Genomic DNA, 20,617 nt, shown 5'->3' on the forward strand with positions numbered 1-20,617 from the left:
TTGTTCTTTACGTTTTATTTATTTTTTTTATAGAGATAGGATCTTGCTATGCTGTCCAGGCTGGCCTCAAACTCCCAGTCTCAAGCCATCCTCCGTCTTTAGCCTCCCGAAGTGTTGGGATCAGAGGCGTCAGCCACCTCCACGTCCGGCCTCCTGTTTGGCTTTACCTAAAGCCCCCTCCTTCCCCCGTCCAACTGTCTATCAGACACGTAGGACGTGCACAAACCCACCGTGTGGACGGGTTCGTGGTCTACCGCAAGCAGGACACGATCGGGGCCAGGAGCCGCCAGGTGTGGATCTCTGAACACCTGGAGGCAGGTGAGACGCTCCCCGCCTGGGCAGACAGACACACTTTAACATCTTCCTCTCCAGTCTGCATGCTGTTCTTTAATGTTTTGTTTTTGCCTAACTGCCGCGGCTACAGCCGCCACGTGGCTAGAATGTAAGTGACAAGAGGGGACATTCTTGTCCCCTTCCTGCTCTCAGAGGGAGAGTTTTTGGCTTTTCACCCTTGAGTACGGTGTTAGCCGTGGGTGTTCCTTCGAGAGGCTTTAGCTGACGGCCGTCCCCAAGCTTTGTGGTACCGGGGACCGTTTTGGTGGGAGACCATTGTTCCACGGATTGGGGAAGCGGGGATGGTTCCGGGATGATTGAAGCACGACGTTGCCTGCATTGTGCACTTTATTTCTATTATATTATTACACTGTGATATGTAATGAAATGATTATACGACTCAGCATAGGTTGGGGGCCCCTGCCCAGGGTGAGGAAGCTCTCTTGTGTCCCACCTTGCTGGCTGTCCTTGCCGTGAGCCATGCTGGGTTAGCGGCGGCTGTTCCCCGTACCGCACGGCCCTGCCCTGGCGTCCGGGAGGCTTCGCTGGGGGTGTCTATGGAATGAGGCCAACGCTGGCAACCCTGGGTCCCTTCCAGACCCCGTCCCTGCTCTGCAACTTTTTGCATCTTGGAAACATTTACAAAGGCAATTTTAAAAGCACGAGACATGCATCCTCCTGAGTTTTCTTTTCTCCCCCTGGAGAAAAAAATGTCACCTCTTCGTGAGTGTCCTGTTTGAAAGGGAAACAAGAGACACATCACTTCCCTCTCTGGGAGGGAAGCAGGAAACGTATTAATGGGTAGTAAAGAAAGGATGTTATTACTAAACGTCCCTGCTTCTCACCAGGGATGTTGCCTAAGTGCCAGTCGTGGCAAACCTGGGCAGATGTGAATACGCTTTCCGGGGGGGTTGAATTCTTTGCAAAAAAAATGACAGTTTCTTGTGGTCATTGGGTGCTGCATCTCATACGTGAGGCAGCTACGTCCCCGATAATTATAATGTTAATAAAACTAGGAAGAGGCCAGGCGCGGTGGCTCACGCCTGTCATCCCAGCACTCTGGGAGGCCGAGGTGGGAGGATCACTTGAGCCCAGGAGTTCGAGACCAGCCTGAGCAAGAGTGAGAGTGAGACCTTGTCTCTACTTAAAACGGAAAAAATTAGCTGGGCAACTAAAAATAGAGAAAATGAGCCAGGTGTGGTGCTGTGCGCCTGTAGTCCCGGCTACTCGGGAGGCTGAGGCAGGAGGATGGCTTGAGCCCAGGCGTTGGAGGCTGCAGTGAGCTGTGATGACACCACGGCACTCCAGCCTGGGTGACAGAGTGAGACTCTGTCTCAAAAAATAAATAAGTAAATAAATAAAAAATAACAATAAAAACAGGAAGGAAATAGGCTTCCTCGTGGTGGTGGCTTTTACCAAAAAATAGCCCACCGTAAACTTCTTCTGAACCAACCCACGAATAATAACGTGTCATACGTTTCAAAATAACTAAGAGCAAATTTCAAATGTCTCCCCAAAAAGGGTAGGCAGGTGAGCCCGGGCATGATGGACAGGTCACTGAGTGGGATTCACTTGTGCCACGTGGAGTACAGATCTCAAAGCATCACCTGGGACCCCACGCATGTACCCAGCGATAACGTGTCCATTGAAAACAGTCTCCGGGGATGTGACGACTCCTTCACTGTCCCTGTGAGCGTCCGCGGGAGGGAACGAGTGACAGACCCGTGAACGTCCGTGTTCTGCCGTGTGGGAAGCAGAGGCTGCTGCCGTGTGTCACCTTGGCTGTGTCCGCCCAGCCCTGCGCTGAGTCCAGCCAGTGGCAGCGTGGCCCTTCCCGGGCGACAGCGTCTCTGCTCCTCAGTCGAGCTCAGGCAGAGCCGGGGACGCTGACGGGACAGAGCAGAGAGGATGAGGGGTCTCCCTGCATCCTTCCCCGTTTGAATCCCCTCTGCGGGGCTCAAATCTCCTCCCGAATCTTTTACGCCCGCCTTCGTAGGGGACCCCCAAAGCCCCTCTGCAGGGCACCCCAGTTAGTCCATGTGGCCGCTGTGCTCCCAGCCAAGGGGGACACTGTGAGCCCCAGGGAACCCTCTGGAAGGTCTGGGGACATGTCTGGTTGTCACAATGGCTGGGGTGCACGGCTGGCATCTGTCGGGTGCAGCCCAGAGAGGCTGCTCCACACCCCGCAGGGCACGGGACGCCCCGGCACAGAGTCACCGGCCCAAATGGACAGTTGGGGACGACACCACTTTGTCCTCTCCTTGGTCACACTTGGCTCTGTGCACAGACCATCCCTGTGCCCGGAGAAGAGAGGCGGGGACGGCCAGCCGTGTCTCTCTCCCAGCGAGGGGCCGAGGTGGGCGCGGCTCAGCACGACCGCAAGCTTCCTGGGGGGACGGTCACCCCAGCCAGTTTTAACACCTCCCTTCCCAGAAATAGTGCCACACACGCTGTGACACGTTTCCAAATCATCTCTGCTAACATTTCTCAACTTCCCGACGGGCCCAGGCACTTCATGGGGAGGGCGTGCGGACGCCCCTGTCCTTTGTAAGGGACAGTTTTCCGGTGCCACTCGGGCCCGGGAAGTGGCACCTTTGCCTTCCGGGGCTGGAATTTCTGTTTGCTCCTGAGCCAAAGGTCCCAGCCACACGCAGACGGGGCGTCCCCTCCAGCCTCAGAAAAGTGACACAGTTGAGCTCGTTGCCCAATCGACTTGGTTTCCCGCAGAGGAAGCTGCGTCCCCTTTTGTTTTACGACGTTCCCTCCGAGGGCTCTTAATAACCGGGAGGTTCTTCCGAGCGCCGGAAGCTCTGGTGACGGGGGTCCCACGGCCTCTCGGGGGAAAAAGACGTGTTTCTGTCCGCAGCCCAGCGTCACAGCCGAGGGACCTAGAATGAAAGGCAGATGAGTGGGTGGGAGGAAAGCACACGGCTTTATTGAATGCAGGTTTTCCGTGGTGTGCAAAACCCTCAGCATTGCAGCGTCCCCCCCAACAAAAAAAACCCCAAAAACCAAAAGCCAGGGAAACTGTGTATTTTTATGCTTCGTTTGACAAAGATGTGGGCAGTCATGCAGCAGGTGTGATTGGACACCCGGCGTCTGAGCTCACGGGAAGGCTGTGGGGGGCCCTGCCAGGCCTGTGTGTGCAGATTCTCCTTGTCCCGTGTCCCCAGAGATGAGGATGCTCCTTCCCTCCGGGTGCAGGGGGCACCTCTCGCGGGAGGGTCTCGTGACAGCTTCGGGGGGGGTCCGAGCGTCCTTCCTGGGTCTTACGACGGCTTCAAGAAAGAACATCTCCAGCTTCTGCTGTTTTCTGAAATCCTACGGCACCGAGTTTGGGGGTGTCCTGTCCCGAATCCCACCGGCTGTCGGGAGCCACTTGAAGCCTTCGCCCGGTGGCTCCTGTGGCTTCCAGAGCTGGACGGGCTGGGGGACTTTTGCAAGAGGGCCGGCTGCTGCTTGGCACCCCACACTGACTCTCAGGCTGCATGAAGCCCCAGACCCGCCCCCCAATCCTGCACCCTCCCAGGTGAGCACCTGCCATCTGTGCTCCCCAAATTCCACGCCCTGCCCCCCCGTGTCTGCCCTCTGGTTCTCTCTCCAGCCTCTGTCGGCCGAACTGGGAGGAGCCGTCCGGCGAAGTGTTTTCTGGTCCCCGGAGAGAGCCGTGCACCTGACCCCGGTGCTGTCCGCCCCACAGAGAACCCCACTGCCTGCTCATCACCCCTTTCCCGCCAGCCAGGGGGTGCCGGGGGCGCTGCGGCCAAGTCTGAAGTGCTTTTGTGTCCACAGAGTCCGGCAAACGGATCCGGTGACTCCAGGTGCTTCCGGCACGAGGGGAGGGGCAGACTGGAGCCCCAAGGGCTGCAGGTGCCGGGATTCTGTGTCCGCAGTCGGGACACACCTGGACCCACACCTGGGAGCCGGTGATGATGAACCACCTTGTGGTCTGACATGCAGGTGCAAGGACGGTCCCGGCAGGTGGGACGCTGCTGCCTCACCCATCAGACCAGAGCGGCAGCCGGCCACGTCCTCAGGCTACGGTGACATCGCAGGTGTTAGGGTGGAGCCCGGCAGGTGGGCGCTGCTCGAGTTCCGTGGACCCCGCACGCGTCTGAGCTCCCTGGTGTCGGGAGCTACAAAGGTAAGCAGAGCTGCCATCGGAGACACCAAGCGGCTGCAGCCCAGGTGTGTCCCCGAATGCTCCCGGGGGCTTTGCTGACGTTCCGAGACTCCCCACGAGGCTTCCTGGTGTGTTGGCCTCGCTGGGGTCTGACCACCTTGCGGTGACTGTCAGTGGCCAGCCGAGATCCAAACAATTCCTCCTCTTGTGTGCAAATACCTGCCGAGACCCTGCCGGCGTTTGCGTGTGTGGCTCTTACTCCCGAGCAAGGCCGCTGTGTGTGGTTGTTTGCTTAACTCAAGCCGCTGTGACGTGACCATGACCCGGCTGCTCTGCCCACCCCTGGGGACTGGAGGCCTCACAGGTGTGGACGGTCCCCAGAAAGCACCGTGCAAAGACGGCCAAGCGGAAGGTGGTGGTACCTCCTTCCCAGCACCCCAGGACAGAGAGTGTAAGGAGAACGGCCCCTATTATTTGATTATTGAAAACCAATTTGCAGCATGCGGCCACCAGATTGCAACAGTGTCCCTGTGAGTGATTTTAAAAGAAATGTCTTCTGCCCAGCCTGGGATTCGGGGCCCCGGCTTGTGGGCTGGTTCGACACCAGCTACCCAGCTCAGTTAAAGATACTTGAAGACCATTGCACGGGGTTGGAGTGTCCCTTCCAAAGTCATGTCCCCGTGGGACCTCAGCAGGGGGCTTTATTTGGAAATAGGGTCTTTGCACATGGTATTAGCTAAGAAGAGCTCATACTCGGTTAGGGAGGTCCCTAAACCCAGTGACAGTGTCTTCCTAAGAGACAGCAGAGGAGACACAGACGCAGAGGAGAAGCCACATGGAGATGGAGGCAGAGACTGGAGTGATGCGGCCACAAGCCCAGGGACGCCTGGAGCCCCCAGGAGCTGGGAGAGGCAGGAAGGAGCCTCCCCTGGAGCCTGCGGAGGGAGCGCGGCCCCGAGACCCCTGTGTCTCACACTCCTGGGCTCCGGGGCTGGGAGGGGACACAGTCCTGTCCTAAGGCCTCCAGTTTCTGACGTGCTGGAGCTGAGGTGGCACTGAGCGCAGGCTGGGAGCAGATGAGAAGGAACAGACTTAGTGACATGGTCAGTCCAGGAGGACGCATTCTGCCTGCCCTGTGGACCTGGTGGATTTCCCGGCCCGAGGAGAAGGGACGTTGCCACTTTCTTCCATCTGCCGCTTCTGAAATCCCTGCTGCAACTTCTTCCGGGGGCAGAGCCCGTCTGGGCTGGATTTGCAGGGCGAGCCACTGACCCCCAGCGTCCGAAACTTCCCCGTCTAAACCACATCTCAGAAGATCGGCTTGGCGGGCTCAGCCGCCCGGGTCCTGCCGGTTGGTGAGAGCTCTGGGCACAGACAGAACCTGCCCTAAACTACTCACTTCTGCAAACGTAAACAAACAAAAAAAGCTGTTACCTGTCTGGTTCTGTAGCCACCAGGAAAAAACGAAAAATAAAAATCAGAAAACACAATATGCATGTATTGCTACACCCGGCTCAGTTGCCCGAGGGGCCAGCTGATGGGGCCTCCAGTGTCCTGTTTGCAGGGGACAGAGACACCTGTGCTGGGCTTTAAATTCTGGCTGAATTCTGGGCACCCCGAGGCTGTGACAAGCAGGTGGCCTTCCCCCAGCCTGCTCTGGCTCACGTTTGCAGCCCACGAACCCCCACAATGGCCAGTTTCTCCCCTGGGCTTGAGCCAAGCCCTGTCCCTGCCAGAGAAGGGCCACTCGGCCCGGGTCACAGAGAGACCTTCCTGCCGCCTCCTGCAGCTTCCTGTCCCGGGGGGCAGCTCTGTCTGGATGAGGTCTGAGCTCCAGCACCCGGTGGGGCGTCCACGTCCCAAACTCCTTCCATAGCTCACGGCACCCACGACTCCGGAGGGGCCAACCTGGGGGCCACACTGAGGCTTGTGGGACAGGCTGGCTCGGGCGCTCGGCTGCCTGTGGGTCCCCCGGTCCTGGGACACCCCGACCCTGAGAAGGAGGAGGCCTCCCTGGCCCTCTGGGAGGCCCCAGCCTCGGGGCGGAGCCTGCGTGGGCTGTGTTTGCAGAGTGAGCTGCTGACCCCTGGTGCCCACAGCTTCCCCATCTAGGGCACGTCCCCGACCCCGGGATCGGGGGACTCAGGGGCCCAGGGCTGCAGGGTGGGGGGCTCTGGGCATGGACGGCACCTCCCCAGGCCGCCCAGAGATGCCCTGAGGTGGCAGAAGGGCCTGTCTGCATCTCAGGTCAGGCAGTGGGAGACGGGAGATGCACCAGGGCCCTCTGGGGGCCGGGCGGGCACAGAGACACTGCTGCTCTGGGCAGCACCCGGCGTCGGGGTCCCTGTGTATCCCCCCAAATATACCTTGAATTCCAAACTTCTGACCTCTGGGAGTGGGGCCTCCTTGGGAAATACGGTCGTTGCAGATGGAATTACTTAAAATAAGGCCATTACTGTGTGCCCTTAATCCCATATCGTTGATGTCTTTGTAAGAAGGAAATTTGAGCCTGGGGCGAGTCCTCCTGGCTAGGGCTTTGGAATTCCAGGGGGAGGGAGCAGGACTCCTTTAACCCGTTCCTCTCCTGACCCGTAGGAAACTCCCGCGTTGTCTGCACCCCGAAACGGAAAGGATGGATCCCTCAGACCCCACGGCAGCCTCGCACGTTCTGACTTTGTCTCTAAACCCTCTTCACAGCCTCAGGGCCCCCTCCCGCCCCCCAAGTTGGAACGGTTTCTCCAGTTTGGGGGGGGGGCAGCAAAAACGTGGCTTTTAAAATTCACGTATTTCTCTCTCCTCCTTAACTCCTCATGGGAGAGGCTGAGAAGGGGGTTTTTGTTTGCTGCTCAAATCCTAAAACCTCTCATCGTCCTAAAAACCACATGGCACCGTGTCCTCCCAGGAAGGAGGGGTGACGGTGAGAACAGGGCGTGGGTTTCAAAGTTAGGGTGCTCTCCGCCCTGAGAGGTAGTAAAATTTGGGAAAAAAAAATTCCAGAAGCTTGAGATGGGTGAATGCCAGAGCTATACGGCTTTATGGGGAGAAATTGGGGACAACTCCATGGCACCCCAAAAGTTTTGGGGGTTCAGGTGGTCAGGAGGATGCTTTTCCAGGGGTGTCTCGTTCGGCTCACTCAGAAAACCTGGGCGAGAGGCATTGTGGGAAGCCCTGAGGGGTGGCAGGGTGACCAGAGGAGCCTCTGCACTTTGTCTACCGCCTAATTTACCAGAACAGCTGGAATTAAAGCAAAGAGCAAGTCTTGCACAGTTGTTTCTCTCAGGGGACTCTGCTGGCACCTGCTGGCCATTTCTCTGTCTGCAGGCGCCGGGCAGAGATCAGGCTCTGGCTTCTCACTTGGGGGTTTCCTCCGGCTCCCCTTACAAATGGCCACAAACTCAGGGACTTAAAATTTAATAGCAGTGTGTCCCCTCCCGGTCCCGGAGCCCAGGAGTGTGAGACGCAGGGGTCTCGGGGCCGCGCTCCCTCCGCAGGCTCCAGGGGAGGCTCCTTCCTGCCTCTCCCAGCTCCTGGGGGCTCCAGGCATCCCTGGGCTTGTGGCCGCGTCACTCCAGCCTCTGCCTCCATCTCCACGTGCCTTCTCCTCTGCATCTGTGTCCCCTCTGCTGTCTCTTAGGGGGACACTGTCATTGGGTTTAGGGACCTCCCTGATCCAGGATGGTCTCATGCAGAGATGCTTAATTGCAACTGCAAAGACCCTATTTCCAAAGGAGGCCCCACTCCCAGAGGTCAGAAGTTTGGAATTCAAGGTATATTTGGGGGGAGACACAGCAACCCCGACGCCGGGTGCTGCCCAGAGCAGCAGTGTCCCTGCGCCCGCCCGGCCCCCAGAGGGCCCTGGTGCATCTCCCGTCTCCCACTGCCTGACCTGAGATGCAGACAGGCCCTTCTGCTGCCTCAGGGCATCTCTGGGCGGCCTGGGGAGGTGCCGTCCATGCCCAGAGCCCCCCACCCTGCAGCCCTGGGCCCCTGAGCCCCCCGATCCCGGGGTCGGGGATGTGCCCTAGATGGGGAAGCTGTGGGCGCCAGGGGTCAGCAGCTCACTCTGCAAACACAGCCCACGCAGGCTCCGCCCCGAGGCTGGGGCCTCCCAGAGGGCCAGGGAGGCCTCCTCCTTCTCAGGGTCGGGGTGTCCCAGGACCGGGGGACCCACAGGCAGCCGAGCGCCCGAGCCAGCCTGTCCCACAAGCCTCAGTGTGGCCCCCAGGTTGGCCCCTCCCGAGTCGTGGGTGCCGTGAGCTGTGGAAGGAGTTTGGGACGTGGACGCCCACCGGGTGCTGGAGCTCAGACCTCATCCAGCCAGAGCTGCCCCCGGGACAGGAAGCTACAGGAGGCGGCAGGAAGGTCTCTCTGTGACCCGGGCCGAGTGGCCCTTCTCTGGCGGGGACAGGGCTTGGCTCAAGCCCAGGGGAGAAACTGGCCATTGTAGGGGGTTCGTGGGCTGCAAACGTGAGCCAGAGCCAGCTGGGGGGAGGCCACCTGCTTGTCACAACCTCGGGGTGCCCAGAATTCAGCCAGAATTTAGAGCCCAGCACAGGTGTCCCTGTCCCCTGCAAAGAGGACACTGGAGGCCCCATCAGCTGGCCCCTGGGGCATCTAAGCCAGGTGTAGAAATACATGCCTATTGGGCTCTTTTGTTTCCTGGTAGTTGCAGAACCAGACAGGTAACAGATTTTTCTTTAATCAAATGGAGCCAGCAGCACCTTTACCTCCCGGAGTCACCTCCCCTATTGGTGCCTGAAAACTCCCTGCAGGTCTCCAAGGCTTTGCCTGAAAAACCTCAACAGGGAGAGAGGAAGAGGATGCCTTAGAGATGGCCCGGGAGCTTTGCAGTTTGCTAATGTCAACGGGAAAGATGCCAAACCCTGCAAAATAATGTAGAGAGGTTTATTCTGAGCCAAATTGGAGGACCACGGCCCGGAGCCACGGCCAGGAAGCCTTGAGCAAGTGGACTCGCCGTGGCTGGGTCACAGTTTGGTTTTATACATTTCAGGGAGACAGGGGTTACAGGGAAAATCATAAATCAATACGTGGAAGGTGACATTGGTTTGGCCTGAAAAGGTGGGACATCTCAAAGTGGGGGCTTGTAGGTTACAGGTGGGTTTAAAGGCTTTGAAATTGGTTAAAGACATGAAGCTTTGTCTAAAGGCTTGGAATGTTTTAAAATAAGGAGGTCAGTTAATCAGAGACAAGCTATAGGCCATATATTTCTTGTGTAAACTGAGGACCTGCAGGTGTGACTAGCACAGCCTCAGCCTGTCAGTGAGTCACAGAGGATGTCCCCAAGAAGGGAGGGACATGAACAGGCAGGTCTGACCTCCCTTGTTAAGGCAGCGACTCAGTTTTAGGGCGCTAAAGTTTTGGCCAGGAGGGGTCCAGTCATCCTGCTGGGGTTGGGGAGCTTAGGATTTTATTTTAGTTCTCACTAAGATTTGACAAAACATCCCGGCATCGGAGATCAGCAGAACCAGGTCTAATGAGTGAGTCCACCTGGAGCAACTGAGGGTCTCACAACACCCCGTGCTGGGCTTGGGGGACACCCTCTCTTTCTCTGCTTCTCTGTGCAGCTGTTTTCTCCCGTGGGGTTTTGCGTGTGCCCTGGGGACACGATCCCTCGTGCAGAAAGGGCTCAGCCCTGAGCAGCAGCTCTGAAGACCCTGCTGGTGGGGTGGGATTTCCCTAAGGCCTCTTTTTTTCCTTCCCCTGTTTTTTTAATCTGGCTCCAGACAAGAAGCGCTTGAAGCTATTTAAGCCCAGAGCGGCTTTGAGGGAGAAAATGGTACAAAGAATATGGTGTTTTCAACGTTGTTGAAATTTGCTGCGTTAGATCATGTACAAGAATTGCCTGATTTTTCACTAAACGGACCTCAAAAATAACCCAAATCAGTGAAACCAATTTGCTGGTGAGTACCTGTGGTGCTTATTTTTCCATTCTTGGGATATTTCACTTAGTAGAATGGGCTCCAACTCTTTCCAGGATAACACAAGAGGTGCTAGATCACTATTGTTTCTTATAGCTGAGTAGAACTCCATGGTGTACATATGCCACATTTTATTAATTCAGTCATGTATTGCGATGTGCACTATCTAGGGGATGCACACGTTTGAAGCTCTGACTCGGGGGTGGGGGCAAGGGCAATATACGTAACCTAAACTTTTGTACCCCCACAATATGCTGAAATAAGAATGAAAAAAAAATAACCCAAGTCTCCACCCTCTCCTCGGACCCCACTCACCCAAATCTGCCTCCCTCGTCAGACACTGGGACGCTCCCAGGGGCCTCCACGCTGGGCTGCAGCCCCGGGCAGGGCCCTGCTCGTTAGGCACCAGGCTTCCGGGCCATTCAGGGGCCAGTCACGGACGTCTCTTCGATTTTCTCAGATAACAGGGTCTCTGCGGGAAAGGCCTCCTCTGGGACAAAGGGCCCGTTCACAAGTCCTAGCAGAGCACAGCCCCTGGGACAGGACTGTGGGCACAGTTCAGGTCAGTAGGAGCCTCGGAGCTGCTCGCAGAGACCCCTGAGACCTGGGAAGGAGCCCACCCGCCCTTCCTCAATCTCCCACCACACTGAGCTTTCATGTCGTTAATCGAACGTGGGGACCTGGGACCCCAGCGTCAGCTTCACCTTGGATCAGGGCAGAAGTGCAGATTCCAGGCCCTGCTGGGGGCCTGCTGGGTCTAATCTGCATTGGAAGGGGACCCCCCTTTCCTAAGGGCACATAGGGGTTCAGAGAAACTGTGCTTTGGAAAACACCACCCTCCATCTGTTCCCAGTCTTTCCCCTTCCCTATTTTTTGTTTTGAGACAGAGTCTCATTCTGTTGCCCGGGCGAGAGTGCTGTGGCGTCAGCCTAGCTCACAGCAACCTCAGACTCCTGGGCTCAAGCGATCCTCCTGCCTCAGCCTCCCGAGTAGCTGGGACTACAGGCATGCACCACCATGACACCCAGCTAATTTTTTTCCTATATATATTTTTAGCTGTTCAGATCATTTCTTTCTATTTTTCAGTAGACACGGGGTCTCATTCTTGCTCAGGCTGGTCTCGAACTCCTGACCTCGAGCGATCCTCCTGCCTCGGCCTCCCACACAGTTTCCCTTTAAATACTCAGTGTCAAACTGCTGCTCTTTCAAAGGCAATTTTAGAGTAGATTTCCAATTGCCTCTTGAGAACAGTGTTTTTTCTTCTAGGAAAATTAGTTCCAAACTTTTATTGTCTCTCTCTCTCTCTCTCTCTTTTTCTTTTTTTGAGACCGAGTCTTGCTCTGTCGCCCAGGCTGGAGTGCAGTGGTGTTGTCACAGCTCACTGCAGCCTCCAACTCCTGGACTCCAGTGATCCTCCTGCCTCAGCCTCCCGAGTAGCTGGGACTACAGGTACCAGCACCAAGCCCAGCTAATTTTTCTATTTTTAGTAGATACAGGGATCTTGCTGTTTCTCTGGCTGGTCTTGAACTCCTGACCTCAAGCGATCCTCCCACCTCAGCCTCCCAGACTACTGGGAATACAGGCGTGAGCCTCCACCTCCAACCTCCAATTACCTCTTAAGAACAGCATTTTCCCTCTTAGGAAAATTATTTCCAAACTTTCATTGAAAAATCAGAGCAAGATAGGTTCCGTTTGCAGGAACCCTACCCACCTGTGGTCACTTTTGAGAAACGAACCAGGCGGGTATACTTGCCATACGTTAAGCAAAAGTACAAAGGGAGTTTTAAAGCAGGAGAAATATATCAAAGCTCAAAGGTGTGGCAGGAAACATGTCAACACGTCAAATAAAGCCCAGGTCATAATTTCTAGACAATCCCAACAGGGCTGAGAAAATATCCTCACGTTGATTTTTCACAAGAGTATAAAATGAATTGGAGCAGGAGTCCCCTGTGCTCAGCGGCAACAAGTCCTCTTTAAAGATGCTGTTGACAGAGGCAGAATTGCCGATTTTGTGGGAAACTGGGATATTCCCAGTTTTCATGATTCTGGACGCGACGGCAGAGATTGGGACCCACTGGATGGAGTGAGTTCAGGGGAGAAGGGGCTTTTTAAGAGCCACCAGCCGGAGTTGGTTAACGGATACAACATTGCAGTTAGACAGAAGGACTAAGTTCTAGAACACCAAAGGGTGCCCATAATCAACAGCCATTTAATCCATGCTTTCCAATACCTAGCAGAGGGGATTTTGAATGTTTGCCGCACAAAGAAATGACAAATGCTTGAGGAGACGGGGACACTAATAACCCTGCTTTGATCATGACACATTCTGCGCATATATCTGAATATCACACCGTACCCCACAAGTACGTACAGCTGCTACGTGTCCATCAAAATGGGCACGCGTGTAGCTCTGACACGGGTGGTGCGGAGGCAACGCATGTAACCCAAGTGTTTGTACCCCCATGACCTTCTGAAATAACAAAATAAAATTAATTTTGCCTATTTAAAAAAAATTAAAAATAAAAAATAAAAGAAAAAAAGAGAAGCTCAGAGCACTAGCTGGAGTTTTACCAAGGAACTGAAACCAGCAGCAGATATATATATATATATTTAGAGAGAGAGAGAGACAGAGAGAGAAACATAAATACTTACCTCCATTCAGTTCTCATTAATGGTACTATCATGTTCTAGAAAGTCTCCACCAACACTGAATTAGCAAACGCGGAATCATTGCTGTTCATGGAAATAGGCACAGAGGTACGTATTGCAAATAGCTCATCACCCAAGTCCCAGCAGACTCTATCGTCTCTGCTTTAGGAAAGAGCCACGTGACATGACGGCCCCCGAACAGGTGCCACGCTGGGGCCCTGAGCCCCTCACCTGGCCCCAGAGCTGGACCCCACCTGCCGCCCTGTGGCTGACACGGCCGTGGGGCTGCCAAGTTCACAACCCATAGGTCAGGACGACAGGCTGGTAACTGAGGCAGGCGTGGACGCACGCCCCGGGTGGAATGTCTCCTTCCCTGGGAAAATGCCGCTTGGCTCCTGACACCTTCGACTGCTGAGACGCGGCCCACCCACCCCAATGATCCCGAGCGTGGACCTTAATCACACCGAGGAAACACCCCCACCGCAGCAGCCCCTAGACTAGTGGTCGGTGAGACCCCGGGGACCCAGACCCTCACAGCAGGCGGATCCTATCAGGGGGCTGGAGAAGTTGAACTCTCTGCAGGGTCCCCAGCCCACACCGTAGCACCAGGCAGGCCCCACGTCACTGCTGTCTCTCTGATAGTAGACAGACTGCGATTCCCACGGTAAGACAGTGCGGAGTGGGCAAAACTGCGGAGACAGTAAAAAAATCAGGGGTTGGCAGGGGTTAGGAGAGGGAGGCATGAACACAGGACTTCTAGGGCAGTGACATGTCCGTGTGATGCTGTAGTGGTGGGTCTCTGTCGCTAGACACCTGTCCAAACCCGTAGAAGGTGCAACACCGACGGCAAACTCCACCGTGAGCTCTTTTTAACTATCGGGTTAATGACAATATACCGGCATCAGTTCACTGATGGAAGAGGAGTACCACGTCCCGGCAAGACGTTCACAATAGAGGGAACCGTGAGAGGCTCAAGGTTGATACGGGAACGCCCTGTACTCTCAGCGGAATTTTCCTGTAAACCTAAAACTGCTCTAAAAATAAAGTCTATTTAAAAAAAAACAACCACTTCTGCAGGCTCCCTTCACCCCCCGTCTACACTCCTTCGTGAACCTCGTGATGCCCACACGTCACCCCTGGGCGTTTTTCATTTCAACACTTCTCCCCACCCATTTCCAGAACACAGCAGCGGGCGCTGACTTGGGCGGGAGGAGAAGGTAGGAGCAGAGAGCAGGAGGAGCAACGTGGGCCACTCGTGGTTGGTTCTCACGATGGTTGTTGAGGGTTTGATGATTTTTTTTGTCTGAAACTGGGTCTGAGGTTTTGCAAACAGAAGTCGTGGATTGCAGGGGTGTGATCGAGGCGCCCGGAGAGCGTGTGGTCTGCAGGAGGTGCTGGGATCGGGGAAGGGGCTGGGCGCTGCTGCGTGGGCCCCAGAATCCACACCGGGGTTGAGGTTGTCTGCAGACCGAAGACGCAGCACCGATGTTCTCGAGCCGGAGGTGAACAAGACGCGCGGACATCAGGAACGGTCTCTGGGAATGGTGTTCCGGAAGATGAACGGCAGCTCATGGGGTCGCCCAGCATGGATGGGCCTTACGGCATCCCGTGGGGTGGGAGAAGCCAGCTACGGGGCCAGCCCGCTAGTGTGGTCCTGGAACCACAGAACACATCTCTGCAGTTGGAAGTCCGAATAGTGGTAACCGTGGGAGCCAGGGCCGGGCAGTCCATGGAGAGGGGTGTGGGGGAGCTTTTGGGAGGCCGAGGGTGCTGCGGTTCTTGGCCTGGGCGCTGGGGTCCATCTGTGAAATTTCATCCCACTGTTTTCTTAGGATATGGGGACGTTTTTGTAGCCATGACATACTTGAGCACAAAGGCATCATTTAGAGAAATTATTGTTATTCACATAATAAGAAATTCACCGTTTTAAAGTCTATAATTTTTTAACAGACTTTATATTTTAGAAGAATTTTAATTGTATAACAAAACTGAGTGGAAAGTACCCACACTTCCCATATACCTCCTGCCCCTACATATGTACAGCCTTAGTCACTCATGTGCCCACCCATTCATCCACTTACACACCCATCTATCTACTCACCCATCCATCCACTCACCCAACCACTTATCCGTCCATCCACCCATCCATCCATCCATCCACTCACCCATCCATCTACCCACCGTCCATCCACCCATCCAACCATCCATTCACCTATCCATCCATACATTCAACCATCCATACACTCACCCAACCTCTTATCTACCCACCCATCCACCCATCCATCCATTCATCTACCCACCCATCCACCCATCCACCCATCCATCTACTGACCCATCCACTCACCCAACCACTTATCCATCCACCTACCCATCCAACCTCCCACCCACCCACCCAACTACCCATCCATCCACCCACCCACCCAACTACCCATCCATCCACCTACCCATCCACCCACCCACCCATTCACCCATCCATTCACCCACCCACCCATCCAACCACCTACCCACCCACTCACCCACCCACCCATCCCATCCATCCACCTACCCATCCACCCACCCACCCATCTATCCACCCATCCACCCACTCATCCACCCACCTACCCATCCACCCACCCACCCATCCATCCATCCACCTACCCATCCAGCCACTCATCCACCCACCCAGCCCTCTATCCACCCATCCACTGACACACCCACCCACCCATCCACCCATCCATTCACCCCCTGCATCCACCCACCCATCTATTCATTCTGTCAACTTTCAGGCTCACTCGTTCTGTGTCCCTCCATGGAGATTCCGTGCTCCTGGGAGTAGTAGACCCACACTGATGAAGCCCAAATATGTCAACCCTCCTTACCATGCTACTGATTTATTTTTGGTCTCCACCCAGCCAGACTTTAAATCGTAATTCCATGAATGACACTTTCTCACATCACGAATTGAAACCTTTCTCTTCATCCGGTTGTATTCTGTTCCACCTTGCTCTCCCATCTATGCTGGGAACACTGGTCACCAACTATGTTCCTTCCTGGTGTTTCCGTGAGAAGCCAGGCAGGGGGCGGGGTGGGGTGGGTCTGAGCGGGGCAGGACAGGAAGCTGAGACGGAGGCAGCAGCAGCAGCAGTGCTTCAACCTTGGCTTCTTTATTTACGGAACACTAATCAGTATTTTCCTTCGCTGGTGTCATCAGCACTGGGTACAAGTCCACACTCGGCTGCAAAAGTCCGCATCCTCAGAGAGCATGGTGGACAGGCACAGCCCTAACATAGCCCGGCGTGGACAAGGCCACATTGTCCCTTCTCCCCGGCCACATACCGCCCTCAAGTTCACACATGCCATTTCTGAGGCTACTCTCTCTCTCTCCCTGTGCCCCGGAAGATTCTGGATCACAAGCAAATCTCTATCCAGACACACGAAATAATGATAAACTCCCCACATTATCCTATACTGTAGAAACACAGCCGGACCATACCCGTGGCTCAAAATGCCGTCCCCCCGGCTGGCGCTGGGGAAACACCCGAGTTATATAATCCTTACCGCAGCTAGAGTGCACGCAACGGGCTCTTGCTCGCAGTTGAATCTGATAGCAAACCACATCGCTCACGGCAGAGACGCTCTGCTCCTCGCCACGATCGCATCAGCGCGTTAGGCAGATTCTGAGAGAGAACCGGCCAGACTAAAGATAAGGCTTCAGCTCACAGTGCACAGTTTGGCACAATTAAATACGGAAGGCGTTCGGCATTTAGGGCGGGTGAAGTGTTAACAATCGTCACAGGCATTGTCCTTGCGATGAACACACCTTGTCTTGAGCCCAGGTAAGAACACAGTGTGTCGTTTGGAGATAACACCAGACTTTGTTAAAAGGAAATACCTATTGTGAAGCAATAAAGATGGGTGCAAGTGCTTTACCCTCTCCCCCTGCGGACAACTGGCGTCCAGCTTCCCTCCCGCTGAGTCTGGGCTGGTCCCACGACTTGCTATGGCCAATAGAATGTGGTAGAAATGCCAGCCACGTGAGTGGGCCATCTAGAATATTCCGGTTCTAGCAACCCACCAATGCCAGTGGGGCTGTCAGGTAACATTCAGCCCAGCTTCCAGGTATGTGAGTGAGCCATCTGGAACGTTCTGGATCTATTAAGCCAGCAGATAGATTCAGCTCAAGTCTAGCTCTCAGCTGACATTCAACCAGCTTCCAAGTATGTGAATGAGCCATCTAGAATGTTCTAGATCTACCAAGCCTACAGATAGATATGGCCCAAGACTAGCTCTCAGCTGTCATTCAACCAGATTCCAGGTATGTGAGTGAGCCACCTAGAATGTTCTGGATCTATTAAGCCAGCAGATAGACTCAGCTCAAGTCTAGCTCTCAGCTGACATTCAATCAGATTCCAGGTATGTGAGTGAGCCACCTAGAACGTTCTGGATCTATGAATCCTACAGTTAGATACATCCCAAGTCAAGCTCTCAGCTGACATTCAACCAGCTTCCAGGTATGTGAATGAGCCATCTAGAACGTTCAGGATCTATCAAGCCTGCAGATAGACACAGCCCAAGTCTAGCTCTCAGCTGTCATTCAACCAGATTCCAGGTATGTGAGTGAGCCACCTAGAATGTTCTGGATCTATTAAGCCAGCAGATAGACTCAGCTCAAGTCTAGCTCTCAGCTGACATTCAACCAGCTTCCGGGTATGTGCGCGAGCCACCTAGAACGTTCCCACCCAATCAATGCTCCCTCTGCCTCCAGCCCCAGCCAACATCACGGGCAGCAGAAGATCCGCTCAGCTGAGTCCCGTCAACCCTCAGAACCGTGCACGACACCCACAGCCTCCTGCCCGTCTAGACCTCTACGTTGCCAGCTTCCCTCGTCCACATCAGTGATACCCAAACCAACACCCACACTCACGGTCATCACGGTCCTCAGTAAACAGCGGTGTGTGGGAGACACAAGGGAAACATTCCTAGAGAAGTTACATTTTCAAGCTGCATCCACATGGACATTTGACAGCCTCCATCCTCCCTCTCTTTCTGGCTGACTCATTGCACGTGTCTGGTGTTTGGAAACACATACAACACAATATTGTTTTGTGGTTTTGGATGGCGATAGTGAAGAAAAAGGTGGCAGGGCGGATGAGTGTGTGTCATGTCCGTGAGAGACCAGGATGGCCTTCAAAAGGCATGTAACAGCAGTTTCCATTCTGGAGTCCGGGAGAGAGGCAGTGCCCTGCCCGTCCGCCCAGACCCTCATCGGCCCAACCGATCCCCTTGTAAAGGGAAGCGCTGGAGAACTTAAGGAGCTGAGGAGCTTCAGTGGCAGCTCATCGGGTACGCCCCGCTCCAGCGAGCATGTTCTTCCCACCGTGTCGCCCTTCTTGGAGAGGTTATTTCCAGTCCCCGTCGGTGTAAGTAGCAATGAAGCGTGAGCGAAACCCTCTCAATAACTCACAAGGCCGTGCAAGAGAACACGGTGTATTCCAAAGTTCTCATTGTGTGTCATTGGTTTCCCCTAAGAGCAAGTACTCTTTTTCACTTAAGGAACCTGAGTAGTTGCAGTCATCCCTTCTTGGGAAACACACGTTTCTCTTTCCAGAAAACACTCCTGTCACCACATTACGATTCCTGAGTCTCCTGAGTCGCAGAAGAGGCATCAGGACACCTCATGCTGGCCTCTCTGGCGGGGCATCTCTCCCAGTGTGTTGTCAGCCTGCATGTGTCCCTTTCTCATGAAAAATTCCTGAAATGACAGCTCCAGGGAGGCGAGACCCCCTCTGGGGAAGAGCTGGCAGCTCTGGTTTCCGGAAGGCTGTGGGGGACAGGGAGAGGTCGGAGGGAGAAGAGGAGGATGAGTCTACTATCACATGTCTATTGACTATGCATGTCTGTATCTGCATCTATGTATCTGTCAGTCATCCACTATCACATGTCTATTGACTATGCATGTCTGTATCTGCATCTATGTATCTGTCAGTCATCCACTATCACATGTCCATCGACTATGCATGTCTGTATCTGCATCTATGTATCTGTCAGTCATCCACTATCACATGTCCATCGACTATGCATGTCTGTGTCTGTCATCTATGTATCTGTCAGTCATCCACTATCACATGTCCATCGACTATGCATGTCTGTGTCTGTCATCTGTGTATCTGTCAATCATCCACTATCACATGTCCATCGACTATGCATGTCTGTGTCTGTCATCTATGTATCTGTCAGTCATCCACTATCACATGTCCATCGACTATGCATGTCTGTGTCTGTCATCTGTGTATCTGTCAGTCATCCACTATCACATGTCCATCAACTATGTATGTCTGCATCTGTCATCTGTGTATCTGTCAGTCATCCACTATCACATGTCCATCGACTATGCATGTCTGTGTCTGTCATCTGTGTATCTGTCAATCATCCACTATCACAAGTCCATCGACTATGCATGTCTGTGTCTGTCATCTGTGTATCTGTCAATCATCCACTATCACATGTCCATCAACTATGTATGTCTGTATCTGTCATCTGTGTATCTGTCAGTCATCCACTATCACATGTCCATCGACTATGCATGTCTGCATCTGTCATCTGCGTATCTGTCAAGACCTCCTTCTGTCTCTATAGCTTCACCCCCCCCTGGACACCAGCAATGCAGTTCTCCCGCCCGGTGGTAAGCGTGGACGGGGATTGGGTGCTTAACTCAGAGCCTGCTCAGTGCTTTATGCGTGTCAGCTCTTTCCATCCCCACGTTGACCTGAGCTAGGTGCTGTGGTGACCATTTGCGCAGTGCCTCGGATGTAGGAGACTCTCAACAGGTGTATCTTGAGTGGACACTGCCCGAAGCTCCTTCTGCCATCTGTAGGGCAGTAGACATAGAGTGTCCCTGGCTGAGGTGCTAGACAAGACTCACCCTGCCTTCTCCTCCCCAGCTTTCTGGATGGTTCCACCAGTTATGGTGCTTCTCCTCAACCTTGTCACCTGGTCTTTAATACTGCATTGAATACCGCAATTTCTGCCTCAAAGAACCTTGCGAGGTCCTCCTTGCCTCGGTAGCTCCTTAGTCCCTCTGGGCCAGTCTCCAGGGGCTGACGAATCCCGGGGTTTTGGTAGAGTTTCCTGAAAGGTAAGAACGTAGGAGTGAGTGACAGCTTGAGAGAGGGAATTGATGTGTTCTGGTGAAAGGGCAAGTTCTAACTCCTGGGTGAGCTGGCCGTTGGTGGCACACAGCTTGGAGTAGTCCTTGCCCCGGGTAGCTGTGGCCACGACTCTCCAGAACTCAGGACCAGACGTGAGATGGCTCCGTCCCCTGGGCAGCAAAGTCCTCAGACTCAGATGTCAGAACTTCTCCAGGACTCCCAGTTCCCTGTCACTCACACCAACTGCCACCGCCACGTGATAGCCTGGGGTGGGGGATTCCTCCCACAAAACCCACAGAAATGCTATGGAGCAACTAAAAGGCAGTTGCTGCCCCCCCCATCCCCATGGAGGGGACCAGCTCAGCCTTTTCCATCTTACGTCACTCCCTGCCCTGCACCTGGGCTCCTCTGCTGCCTGGTTTGGAGTTTCCCAGCATGCACCACGG

Source organism: Lemur catta, chromosome X (genome assembly GCF_020740605.2).
Source record: "Lemur catta isolate mLemCat1 chromosome X, mLemCat1.pri, whole genome shotgun sequence".
Taxonomy (NCBI): Eukaryota; Metazoa; Chordata; class Mammalia; order Primates; family Lemuridae; genus Lemur; species Lemur catta.